This window comes from Podarcis erhardii (genome assembly GCF_964252035.2).
Source record: "Podarcis erhardii genome assembly, chromosome: 17".
Taxonomy (NCBI): Eukaryota; Metazoa; Chordata; class Lepidosauria; order Squamata; family Lacertidae; genus Podarcis; species Podarcis erhardii.
In genome coordinates, this window is record NC_138515.1 from 14,713,783 (window position 1) to 14,726,173 (window position 12,391).

Sequence of the window (12,391 nt, forward strand, 5' to 3'; positions counted from 1 at the left end):
CAAGCCCCCCCCCAAACCCCACCACCCTTCAACTGTTAATTAAATCTTGGCGCTTCGATCCCAATTTCCTTTGCTGCCCAGTTGGAACAAACCAAAGGGGAAACAGGGCGCCCAGGCTACCGATTTGCTCAGAGTGATAGAGCTCTACTGTTAAATGCTTCCCGGAAGCGAAATAGGTGGATACATACATACACACACACACACACACACACATAGCAACGTGCTGGGCATAAATTAAGCTACAACGGCAAGCCGGAGCCGCTCCTAGCCGAAATCCAAGGCCCCCGGGCGAGCCTGCGGACACTCACATATAACCAAAAAACGACACACACACACACAGAGAAAGAGAGACTGCCACAATCTCATCGCCCCATGTCCCCCCACCTTTTGCCACCAACTTCTTCCATGCAATATTCAAGGACGCGGAGGGAGTGGTGTGTGTGTCCTTCATTAAACCATAGGAGCAGACGCTTTCTCCCCCAAATGCTGACACCAGGCGAAACGAGAGCGGGCTGGGGACTACGAACGCCTCGCCTCCTTTCCAGCATGGTATCAGTTTCACAATAGGAGGGGACTGTGGGAGGACTGTCTCGTCGCCCGGCTGACTCCAAGCTTTCTCGCCTTCAGGGGACCGATTTCGGGTTCCTGGGCTCTCGAGCCGGCCGCCCTCGCAGCCGCAGTTTCAGGACCAAGGACAGCGACGCGAGGAAACGCTTCGCTCTCCGCCCAAGCAAGGTACGCGAGCCGGGCTGCCAGCGAGGACGTCTTTCGGCTGCATCAAGAGCTGAAGCATCTTTCTCTCCCCCCCCCCCCAACTCACCACCCTTCTCGGCTTCCTCAGAACAAAGAAAATCGTGTCTCCCGGATATAAAAGCGGAACTCTCCCTGCAGAGCGCTATAATCGTCGTTGGAAGGTTGTTTAAAAGTCTGGTTCTCCCACCCTGCTGCCACCTTCCCATTTTAATACACACACACACACACACACACACAAATATATATATATATATATATATATATATATATATATATATATATATATATATATATATATACTGGCACATCTCCAGCCAGCAGCTCTGACAGCTAACACACACCAGGATCTGCAAATTTTCGCCAATATCAAGCTACTGCTTCTCCCATCTCGTCTCTTGTCTGCTGTGTGTGCGCGCCTCTGTCTCTCCTACCCACCCACCTCCCCGCCGCCGCCGCCGCCGTTTCCACCTTCTCTTTCTTTCCAAGCCACCCAATGCTATTTGGTTAATGCAATTACAGCGGCGAGCTTATCCCGTCTGATCTGCAAACGCCGGGTTTAAGCTCCTCAAAGCGATGCTCATTCCACTCATTCATCCTCATGCCCTGTGTGTTGGGTACTTTTCGCTGGTCCAACGCGAGAGACGCGTTTCACGATCAGAGGTGGGTTTTTTGTTTTTTAAAAAAGACTGTGAACTTTACACCTCCAGCTAAGCTGCTGTATTTTTCTCCAGCGTTTTGCTCCCTGTGAGCACCTAGCTGCCTAAACGCAAGTATTGTACATATATAACGTATATCATCCTCTACCAACTGCTCTATCTCATGCAGATATTTCTACAACGGTGCAGCGGGTCTCTAACCCTATTAGCAGGGGGCACCAAGCGCTGAAAACCGAGCACAGAAGTGTGTGTGCGGTAAACTTAATTGTCTACGACTTTTGGTCCTCCTCCCTCTGTGGGCGAGGTAGCCACCCTAAGGGCTAGCAGAGACACGAAACAGCAAGACTAATAATAATAATAATAATAATAATAATAATAATAATAATATAGTAACAAAAAAGCGCAACTTACCTTTCTCGCTTCAGTTTTGAAAAAGAAAAAGAGAAAAGAAAAAAAAGGGGAAAAGGTAGCGGTGTCCCAATAAAGATGAGTAAGAAGCAAAAGGGGGAAGGTCTCACGACAACACCCAAAACCTAAATTGCGGACAGTTGTAAACAGAAGAAAATAAAAAATGGAGGGAGGGGGGCGGAGAAACGTAAAAGAAGATTGAAATATATATATATATATTGTTGTTGTTGTTGTTGTTGTTATTATTATTAAAAGCTTTTATCTTTCTCCGCTCCCACAGCGCGGAAAGAAATTTGGGAAGGGGGGGATGAAAAAATAAATAAAGGGGGAAGAACTTAAAAAAATAAGGAACGTGGCAAGAGCGAAGGTTCCCCTGTTACAACACAACTAAACAGAAAAAGGGGGGGAGGGGAGGAGAAATAAAAGGTAGGAACAAAGGAAAGAAGGGATGAAAGGAGGGTTTCCTAAAAGGCTGCCTCCCTCTGTCTGCCTCCTTCGCTCTAGCAGCTCCCAATCGAAGCGGGCTGCTGCATCTCTTTAAGTGAGAACAGGCACGAGGGGGGAGGACGCCTTAAATGGGAGGCGAAGTGGAGCACAGATTTATAGGAACCGTATCACCCGGCGCTCCTCTGCTTCCGCACGAGGGTGCGCGCCTATGTGTCTCTGCAGCCGCGCCAGGCTCTCCCACCTATCCCGAGTGCCACGCGCGGAAGTATACGCCGGAGCCAGGGACAGCTGAGCTTGCTCGCAGGCCTTGCGGAGCCCCCGATTGGTCCGGCAGGCTCTGGCAGGCACCGCCCCGGCGGAGAGGCTGCTCCGGATTGGCCGCAGGGCCGTGTCACTCCGGAGGGCTCAATGGAGTCCCGTTTCAAGGGTGCGTTGCGCCGAGCAGGGCAGGCAAGGCAGAGAGAGAGAGAGAGAGAGAGAGAGAGAGAGAGAGAGAGAGAGAGAGAGAGGCAGCGCAGGAAGCGAGCAGCGCAGGATTGAGCGAAGTTGCCTCTCCTCCCCTTGTCCTTCTCTTGCCCAGCACCCGCCCTCCCTTTCTGTCTGTCTTTCTCTCTCTTTTGGAGAGGAACTTCCACACGCCGGACGAAATGCAAGACGTTGGCAATGCTTGCCACATTTTTTTTGCAACAGCAGGTTGGATCACTGCTCGATCGGCTGGGTTTAGGTCGGATGCTGCTGCCACGATTCTTTAGACGGAGGAAGGAGGTCTGATCCAACCCTCTTTTGGGAGGGTTTGTCACGAGTTCTCTTTACCAAAGAGTAGACACCCCTCTCTTACACACACAAACACAGAGATACACAATTATATGTTCCCCACCCCCTCCAGTACACACGGTCTGCCACTATGTAGGTCAGCCAACTGAAGAGGAAGCAAGGAAGCACACCTTGAGGTCTTGTAAGGACTTGTGTTCACCGGGAGAACACAAAATTCTTTCTTTAAAACGGGGGGGGGGGGGAGGTAAAAGCAGCTCCATCCCAACTGCAGAGTCTTTTGCATCTGCCATGCGTTTTAATTTCACAGGGCGTCTACCAGTCTTCCCTTTGAGGAGGAAGAAGCCTGTTAAGATGAATCTGCCCCCCTCCCAGGCTGCCTAAGAAGCGTTTTTCAGGGTCCTGCCTCCCACCTCCCGCCCTCAACTTCCCTCCTCTCCAGGAAAGTTGCTCGCCATCCCTCCAAGATGCTCTCCTAAGCTGCTAGGGCGGAGGGAGGGGTGCTGGTGGTGGTGGTGGTGGCGGCGGCGGCGGGGGTGGGGGTGGGGGTGGGGGGAAGCAAAGACTCCCCCCCCCACCTCCACTCGCCCTCCTTGCCGATTGTTCTGACTTAATTCTGTTTGAGAATGGTTTTTTCCTTCTGCCTCCCCCGGTGGGTACACCGCAGCAGCTTTCCGTGCCTTTGCCCTTCCGTGTCCTTCTCTTGTACTTCAATCTCTCTCTCGCTCGCGCTCCAATCGGAAATGCCTTCTAAACTATATTTGGTGGGAGAGGGAAGGAGGAAGGGGCGAACCGCTACGTGTAACATCTAAGCACTCTATGCCCCGGGGGAGGCCCATCCCTCTCCCCAACCGAAGTACAACCGAACATTTTGCATGTGGAGAGGAGTGCCAGAAAGTAGGTAGGGACCGTGAGATTAATGTTAATTTGGGACCCCCCGGGAGTGTGTCCTTAAGTGTTTACAAGGGATGAAAGGGACGGGTGCCAGAGCCGTCGGTTATCCGACTGTTTGGTCCCTACAATATCAGGATTCAATCGACGTCAAATGTAGGGTGTGTGTGTGTGTGTGTGTGTGTGTGTGTGTTCATTTCTACACCGCCTAGCCGCCTTCAGGTGAACTAAAATGGGAGCTTCATCCTCAAACGAACCTTTCCCCTTGGGCTGAAGTTGGTACTGTGAAGCATTGGGATAACACTAACTCCTTAAACGCTGTCTGCCTCTTTGGGGAATGTGGGATGGGATGGATCCTGAAACCCTAAAACAGAAGAGGTGGGGGAGGGAGGAACAGAACAGTGCTGTCTTTATGACTGATGCCTTAGTTAGGTTTTAAAAGGATACCCACCTCGACGATGAACGTGGGGTTACATTTACAACGTTTGTGTCCCGTAAAACACCAGGACTTTTTGTTTGTTGCTTTTGAAATTTTAGATGTGGGCTCTGCCTAATTATGACCACCTTTGTTTCACTAGTGATGCCATCATTAGAACAAGGCTGTTTTTTTGTTCCCTTTAACACTCTAGCCATGTGTTATAGACACGCCCCTCATTCAGGAGCATCTCTTGATGAAGCCAGCTATTATATGTCAAATCGGCGTTTGAAGGACGAGTTGGGGTGGAGGAGGAGGAAGAATGGAGAACAGCGGCAACCTGGACTATTGATAGGCTAAAAGAAGTAAGACAAAACTCTCTTTGGAGTTGCTTAAGTGACTAACTTCGGGGGGGAGATGTTTTAAGGGGGGAGTTGGCAGCCTTGGAGAAGAAAGGAAGGAAAGTAACCTTGTGAAATGCCAGAGCTGATTAAAACGTGCAGCCAAGTGGCATTCTGTCTTCAGTGGAATCGATTAAAAACAATACTCTTGCTAAGTTTTCAAAAGCAGCTGCTCTAGAGAAATCCCTCGAAGGTGTGTATCTTTTCTCTCTCTGTGTGTGTGTTTTAACTTAAGAAATGGGGTTTCGTCAACTTTCCCCAAGGACTACCAGGAGATTCTAGAAGAAGATGGCACATGCCAACCTTGTACATAGTGCAAATGCCATGTTAACCGCTAGTTTGAACTAATTTCTTTTCTTTTTTAAAAAATGCACCCATAAGTTTACAAACACTTAGCAAGGTAGCAAGTGAAATTAAGCAGAAGTTCTCAGCCATCAGACTGACCTGAAGGCTTACCGCCGTGTCCATCTCCTGTCCCATTCCTGTTTAGGCAAAAGATGGTCCTCATCTTTTTTTTGTTTTAATTTTTTGTTTTTTTAAAACTTTGCAGAAGAAACCACATTTCCGACATCAACGCTTGACACATAACACAAAGAAATAAAGAGACTCTCTTTCTGGTTACACAGCTGCTTTTTCTACGTAAGAACACAGCGACGAAAGAAAAAGTAACACACACAACTGTGCTCTTCAAAAATAACAGCACCATCACTTTTCGGACGCAGGCAACATACTTTTTAGAGTTGAGTAGGTCCTGCTACCACCCAGTCACACGCAAACGAAACTCAATAATTTAGGATCTTAGCAATTTCAAGAAAACAACAAATAAACAAGTAGTTTTTAACGCGCCTGCCCCCGAAGGTACATTTCATGTGGCAGAAGAACACTTTTTGGGGGGCTGGACGGGGTGGGGAAAGTAAAGGAACCATCCCCAAATCTAGGCAATCTCTTAATCTCCAGTTTCCACTCTAAAATTAAAGTTGGGGAGTTTCAGGACCATGGACAGAGGCGCCCAACGCGCCTTAGCCAAAGCAGCTCACTTCTCTCGCCTTGCTTTCTCAGCCATCTCTCACGGTCGGCGAACGAGGATGTCACACAACAGCTAAGAGCCAAGTTTAAACACACACAAACTCTCTTTTTAGGAAACCATTGTTTCACAAGAGCCGTAAAGAGCGTCGCTTAGAAAGGGAGGCTCGCTTGTCCACGCTCAAACAGGGAGCGGGGACGGGAAGGGGACTTCAGCAGAAAAAAATATATCTGAGATGTAACTGTCTATTCCGTTTGGAAAGCATGTTATCTCGAGGCGATAGTGCTGCCCATGTGTGAAATTGTGCGAGTTGAGAGATCGGTCTTTAAAAGAGCTTCCTTTTGAAAGGGCTCTCATAAGGTCATGTTTACTGGGCGTGCTCCCTAAACGCAAAAGAAGTATATAATAAACGGGAGGGCTCCAGCGCACGAAATGGTCTAGGCGTTGCTTAATTCAACACACTGCCTCTTGCAACTTCTCTCTCTCTCTCTCTTAACTGGAGAGAGAAAGTCTTGCTTCTTTCCTTGTTGCAAAATAGCCACCGAACGGGCCTCAAGCTTCAACTGACTCACTTGTTCCGACGCTCCGTTTCAGTTCCTTTCAGTGGACGCCTGTTTCGGAGTGTCTTTCGGAGCGCCTCTTGGGCTCCGCACTTCCTTGGGGATAAACCAGTGCTGACTTCCGAGTAGACACTGACAGGATGTTGCTACTTGGAAGGAAGTCCCGCTGACACGAAAGCTTGCAGCCTTAAGCCTCTTGCAGAGAACTGAGTCCAACTGAACCCAATGAAGATTTCTTCCAAATCATACACGTGTGTGTGTGTGTGTGTGAAACATATATACAGTATATATATATTTCACGCCTAGACTCGCGCTGCACATGTTGGCAGCAAGTTTAGGAGTTGCGAGCCTGACTAAGCAACACTTCTTCTTCTTCTTCTTCTTCTTCTTCTTCTTCTTCTTCTTCTTCTTCTTCTTCTTCTTTTAAAAAAACAATTAAAATGATGATGATGATGATGCAGCCTGAATACAAATGAGCTTTCTGCTCCCCCCCCACACACTCCCCTTGAATGCTTGGTATGTACAAAGGCAGTTGCGAAGAAGGGGTTGCTTTAAAAAAATTATTCTTTCCGGGCAAGGGCACGAGCAATCTCTTAACTTCTTGAAAGGGAAGATAAATGATCGTTATTTGGATTCAGACTGGAGGAAGCCATCTGCTTGCTTTCTCGTTGTTATCCCTCGCCCATTTGCTAGGTTATTTTTTTTTAAGGGTGTGGGGGAGGGAGACGGGGGAGTTTCTGGCTTGCTGCTTGTGGGCAGGGGGTCCCTCTCCTCCTACCCCTTCCCGCTTCTCTGCAACTTGGGCGCGGATACATGCCGCAAAGCCATGCCTATCAGCCAGGCGATCATTCCCATCTCTTTTCTCTCCCCTTCTCCCTCTCCCTCCCTTAGTATCTGTCACTCTGCAACCCCCCCGCACCTCGACCCAGCCACCCAGCCACCCTCCCCCTTTTGTGCTCGGATCAAACGCCCCGCACAACAGAGAAAGTGACAGCAGCAGGCCAGGGTAACAAAGCCACAGTTTGTACCGAAAGACAGACCGGGGCCCGGAGAGACACGGCGGCGAGAGAAACAGCTGTCTTATCAGCGCGCTGCAGAGATGGAGATGGCTCTAGAGGTCTTCGACAGATAATCACTTGAATGGGGCGGCGGGCTGAGCAGGGATGGGGGGCGGGAGAGAAGGATGAAGGGAGGCGAGCTTGCAATGCGCCAAACTTTCGCCTCCAAAGGCCATCCCGGTGCTGTAAGGGAGCAAGCAGCAAGCACAGACCCAGCTGCGTTCTGCTCTGGCAAATAAAGACATAAAGCCCTCCCCACCCCCAAATATATGCTTACACGCACCTGCTGCGCTGTATTCCAGCGGGTTGGGCTAGATGACCCCCGATTCTACAATTCTATGAAATTAAGAAGTTGAGATGTGGGGTGGGTAGGTGGGATTAGAGAGCACGTTGCTGGCAGGACACTTAAAGGGCACGTATCTTGTGCAATGCCTTTCCACTTGCAAGGAGAGAAGCTTCTCCCCCGAGCCTTGATTCGGGGAAGAGAGAGAGAGAGTGAGTCAAGAAGCCAATATTCAATGTCCTCAAATGGCCCCTGGATTAGGCATGGAATAGCGGGATCTCGTGTTCTGCTGGAGACAGGAGTCCCTCGTCGCAACAAAATTCATCTTCACAACCGCACTGTGAGTCCACGCACAGAATCGTTCCTTTGAAAGACAAATGGGGACTGCATGTTGGGTGTGCACGTGTGCTAAAGCAGTTTATCTAAATAAAAGGCCCCAATAAGTTTAGATGTTGTGTTGTGTTGAAGATGGCTTCGCTTCCCGTACCGCACAGACACACAGACACTTCATCTCCCAGGGATCATAAATTTGCCAACTCCTCTCTGAAGGTGGAGGGGGGGGGAGCCTGACTAATGAGCTTTGGAATAATTACTGAATTGGTGTAAGAAAAATGAGCCATATGTTTGGGTAAGCAACAAATCCTGTTGGAAAGGCTAATGGTGTCAAGGACTCGGCTCTTCTATGCTTTAGCAGGGAAACGGGCTCCTGTTGAAATGAGACTTTGTTTATTTAGCTGAAGATGGAAAGGTTGGAGAGAGTGGTCTAACGGGTGAAAGTTGCCGCTGCAAATCTCAGCCCCTTCCCTAATATATGGGACAGCCACCAGCAAGTTCCTTTTTCTCAGACAATGCACCTTGCAATGGAGGGAGAATAGTAACAAGGCCTTACAGGCTTATTGTTAAGATTGCTGAGCTGAGATACACTTTTCAAAATTTAGAACAGAAAATATTTTATGGTTAGGCAGCCAGCATAGCTGTGGATTTCATAGGATTTATTTTATCTCTTAATGTCTTCACTTAAATTTCTAAATGGACACAACCAGCCTTTTATGACTTGTTCACTAATCTGGTCACTCTAGACCTGTGTTTCCCAAACTTGGGTCTCCAGCTGTTTTTGGACTACAGTTCCCATCATCCCTGATCACTGGTCTTGCCAGGTAGGGATGATGGGAGTTGTAGTTCAAAAACAGCTGCAGACCCAAGTTTGGGAAACACTGGTCTAGTTATATATTTATGTATATAAAACATCTAGCTAGGTTGTGTGTGTATACTGGCTTCCTACTACCATTGGCCCTACAAGCATGGTCAGAAGTCAGGGATGATGAGAACAGGAATGTTTGGAGAGCCAAAGGTTAGCCACCCCTTCTCTAAAAATACACAAGGCAGCAAATAGCAATAAGTCAAAGCATGCAATAAAACAGAACGCCTAAAAAATACCCAACAGCAGAACACGCCTACACAAAGTACAAAGCAGATTTTCAAACAACCAGGTATCTTCAGCCAGTAAAACCATTCAGTTCAGCTGCTTTAAAACCATTTGTGGCTCCAAAGTCCTCCTATACAGTGGTACCTCGGGTTACATATGCTTCAGGTTACAGACTCCGCTAACCCAGAAATAGTACCTTGGGTTAAGAACTTTAAGTGGTGCTTCAGGTTAAGAACAGTTTCAGGTTAGGAATGGACCTCTGGAATGAATTAAGTACTTAATCCGAGGTACTACTGTACCGGAAGGATGTTCCCATCCAGTGGAAATCCATTTAAATGGAGGCCAGACTAGCCTCCAGAGGCTGTGTACGGCCAGTGAAAAGGTCCTCTTTGTGGTTTCAGCTAGGCATACTTCTGCAGATGCTGGGATATACTGATGAGCTGAAAGAAAGCGTGCACCATGCATCACAAAGCATTTGGCTCCTGCTTTGGTGCCTGTGGTTTACTGGGCGCAGGCAAAGTTGATACCAGAAGATGAAATCCCAACAGTGGGTTTCATAGCAAATGCTGGAGAGCCATTGACCCAGGTGTCTAAGCAAGCAGCCATGTAATTTGTATGACATCATTTGCACAGAACAGCATAGTCCTGCATTTTCGGGCCCACTTTGGATAGCACTACTCACTGTAAGGGCATAACAAACAATAGGTGACTTCTGTCAGTGTGGATCAGAATCAATAAGAACATTCGCAGTTACCATTTTGTTTTCCTAATATTCCACCAGCGGGGGGGGGGGGGACGGGACATGCTCCATGTTTGCCATTAGTAAAGGGGGTAAAGGGGAACCCTGACCATTAGGTCCAGTCGTGACCGACTGTGGGGTTGTGGCGGTCATCTTGCTTTATTGGCCGAGGGAGCCGGTGTACAACTTCCGGGTCATATGGCCAGCATGACAAAGCCACTTCTGGCGAACCAGAGCAGCGCACGGAAACACCGTTTACCTTCCCGCCGGAGCGGTACCTATTTATCTAGTTGCACTTTGACATGCTTTTGAACTGCTAGGTTGGCAGGAGCAGGGACCGAGCAACAGGAGCTCACCCCGTTGTGGCGATTCGAACCGCCGACCTTCTGATTGGCAAGTCCTAGGCTCTGTGGTTTAACCCACAGTGCCACCCGCGTCCCATGTTTGCCATTAGCCTGTGTCAAATAATGTGCACCCAAGACAGGGAACAGGTGGCTGTAGCTGAGGTATCTATCTCACTTTCCGCAGCATCAATAAGCTCCCAGAATTATTTGCAGAGGAAATAAAGGAAAAGATAATCGCCAGTCCACATATGAGTAGATACCAATATTTATTTACAGAGCGACAGTTACTTCAAACAGCATGATATGTAAGTCTAATTTGCTTGCTTTTTATGCTGTTTGATGCATGCTCCTTGGCACTGACTTGTATACCAAGGGTGGAATGCTCATTTGTTACAATTGGCTGTGGCCTCCAGAGCAGCTGTAGCTCAGTTTTTGCTGTAGCAAGGTAGTTGCCTGCTCAGCATGCAAAAGTTTCCAGGTTCAATCTTTAGCCCAGGCATAGGCAAACTTGGCCCTCCAGATATTTTGGGACTACAACTCCCACCAGCCCTAGCTAACAGGACCAGTCGTCAGGAATGATGGGAGGGCCAAGTTTGCCTATGCCTGCTTCGGGTAGGAGTGGAAAAGATTTCAGCCTGGTACCTTGGAGAGCTACTGTGAGTCCGGATGTAGACAATACTGAGCTAGATAAACCCATGGTTTAACTCAATATAAGACGGTTTCAGAAAACAACAAATACCGTATTTTTTGCTCTATAAGACTCACTTTTTCCCTCCTAAAAAGTAAGGGGAAATGTGTGTGTGTCTTATGGAGTGAATGCAGGCTGCACAGCTATCCCAGAGGCCAGAACAGCAAGAGGGATTGCTGCTTTCACTGCTTAGTGATCCCTCCTGCTGTTCTGGCTTCTGGGATTCAGAATATTTTTGTCTTGTTTTCCTCCTCCAAAAACTAGGTGCGTCTTGTAGTCTGGTGCATCTTATAGAGTGAAAAATACGGTAATTACCCTAAGATGTGACAGTAAACCCAAGCTACAACAGATTTGTAATAATAATGATGATAGTAAAAACATATATATATATATATATATATATATATATATATATATATATATAAGTGCTGCACAACCATTGTCAATTATATGGTTACCATTGCTTGTTGCTGTTCATTAACACTGCAGATCAGTATGAGAACTCAATAATAATAATTTATTATTTATACTCCGCCCATCTGGCTGGGCTTCCCCAGCCACTCTGGGCAGCTTCCAACAAAATATTAAAATACAGTAATGCATCAAACATTAAAAGCTTCCCTAAACATACTCATACTGAAACATTCTGAGCATTCTAGCAAGTAAACTCTATGACTCTGAATTATATGTACCAATTGGGCAAAGCTCCTCCAAGAAGGATTAGGGAGGAGCGAGGAGGAATGATAACTATTGGAAGGAGTAGCATGCACCTATGATATGAAAAGTTAAAACCAGCCACACAAGCACTTTATTATCACGAGCATGAGTTTTATGTTTTCATGCAATTATCTAAAGGAGAAAAGAGTGTGCATTGTGCTAAAACATCTCTCCTCTGCAGTAATTGTTCTGCTAATGATACAGAGCTGTAAAATAATGGCTATTGCCTATTGATAGTTACTACCTTTAAAAATTTTTTTTTAAAGCTGCCACGTTCCTTATATTTGGAGCACTGTGTAATTATATCTTAAGGTAATAAGATCACATGCATAAGAGACAGATTTATACTGTGGACTGGGACATACACTCAAAATAATGTTAGGGACAAAAGTTATGGTTTTATAGCCTGATCCGAGAGAGCGCAATGGGATGGTTTGCCTGCTTATCCGGCCAAAAGTCCAAATAACCTTTCCTCCCAATTACATATATGCATGACTGCATCCGATCATCACTTATGGTGACAACATATGACATTCATACTGTTTTTATTATCTGTTAGTGTATCTGAGAACCGTAGGCTCAGTCAGATTAGAGCAGTGGTGGTATTTGTGGAAGAACTGTATGACCTTTTGGAAGCAAATATCATTTTTGTAAATATACAAAAGATGAGGAATACTTGGCATTTATAGAGTTCGTTTGAAGTGTCCAAAGTGCTTTGCACATATTATCTGGCTACGGGCCTGTAAAGTAGGCCTGTAAACTAGGCAACAAGGGGAATCATGCAGATGAATGAGCAGAAGATAAGCTGGA

General features: G+C 47.1%; 1 protein-coding gene across 3 annotated transcripts in view; it reads right to left on the minus strand.

Moving 5' to 3' along the window:
* Positions 1 to 12,391, minus strand: part of ELAVL2 (ELAV like RNA binding protein 2) — a 164,581-nt gene that overhangs the window by 134,615 nt on the left and 17,575 nt on the right. The window contains exon 1 of one of the 3 annotated variants that reach the window (XM_081845393.1): positions 1,821 to 1,939. The exons of 1 other annotated variant lie outside the window; for it this stretch is intronic. The gene's annotated coding sequence lies outside the window, so the exon portion shown is untranslated. Of the gene's footprint in view, positions 1 to 1,820; positions 1,940 to 12,391 lie in introns of those variants that run through there. One more of the 3 variants, XM_081845390.1, reaches the window with a different exon arrangement.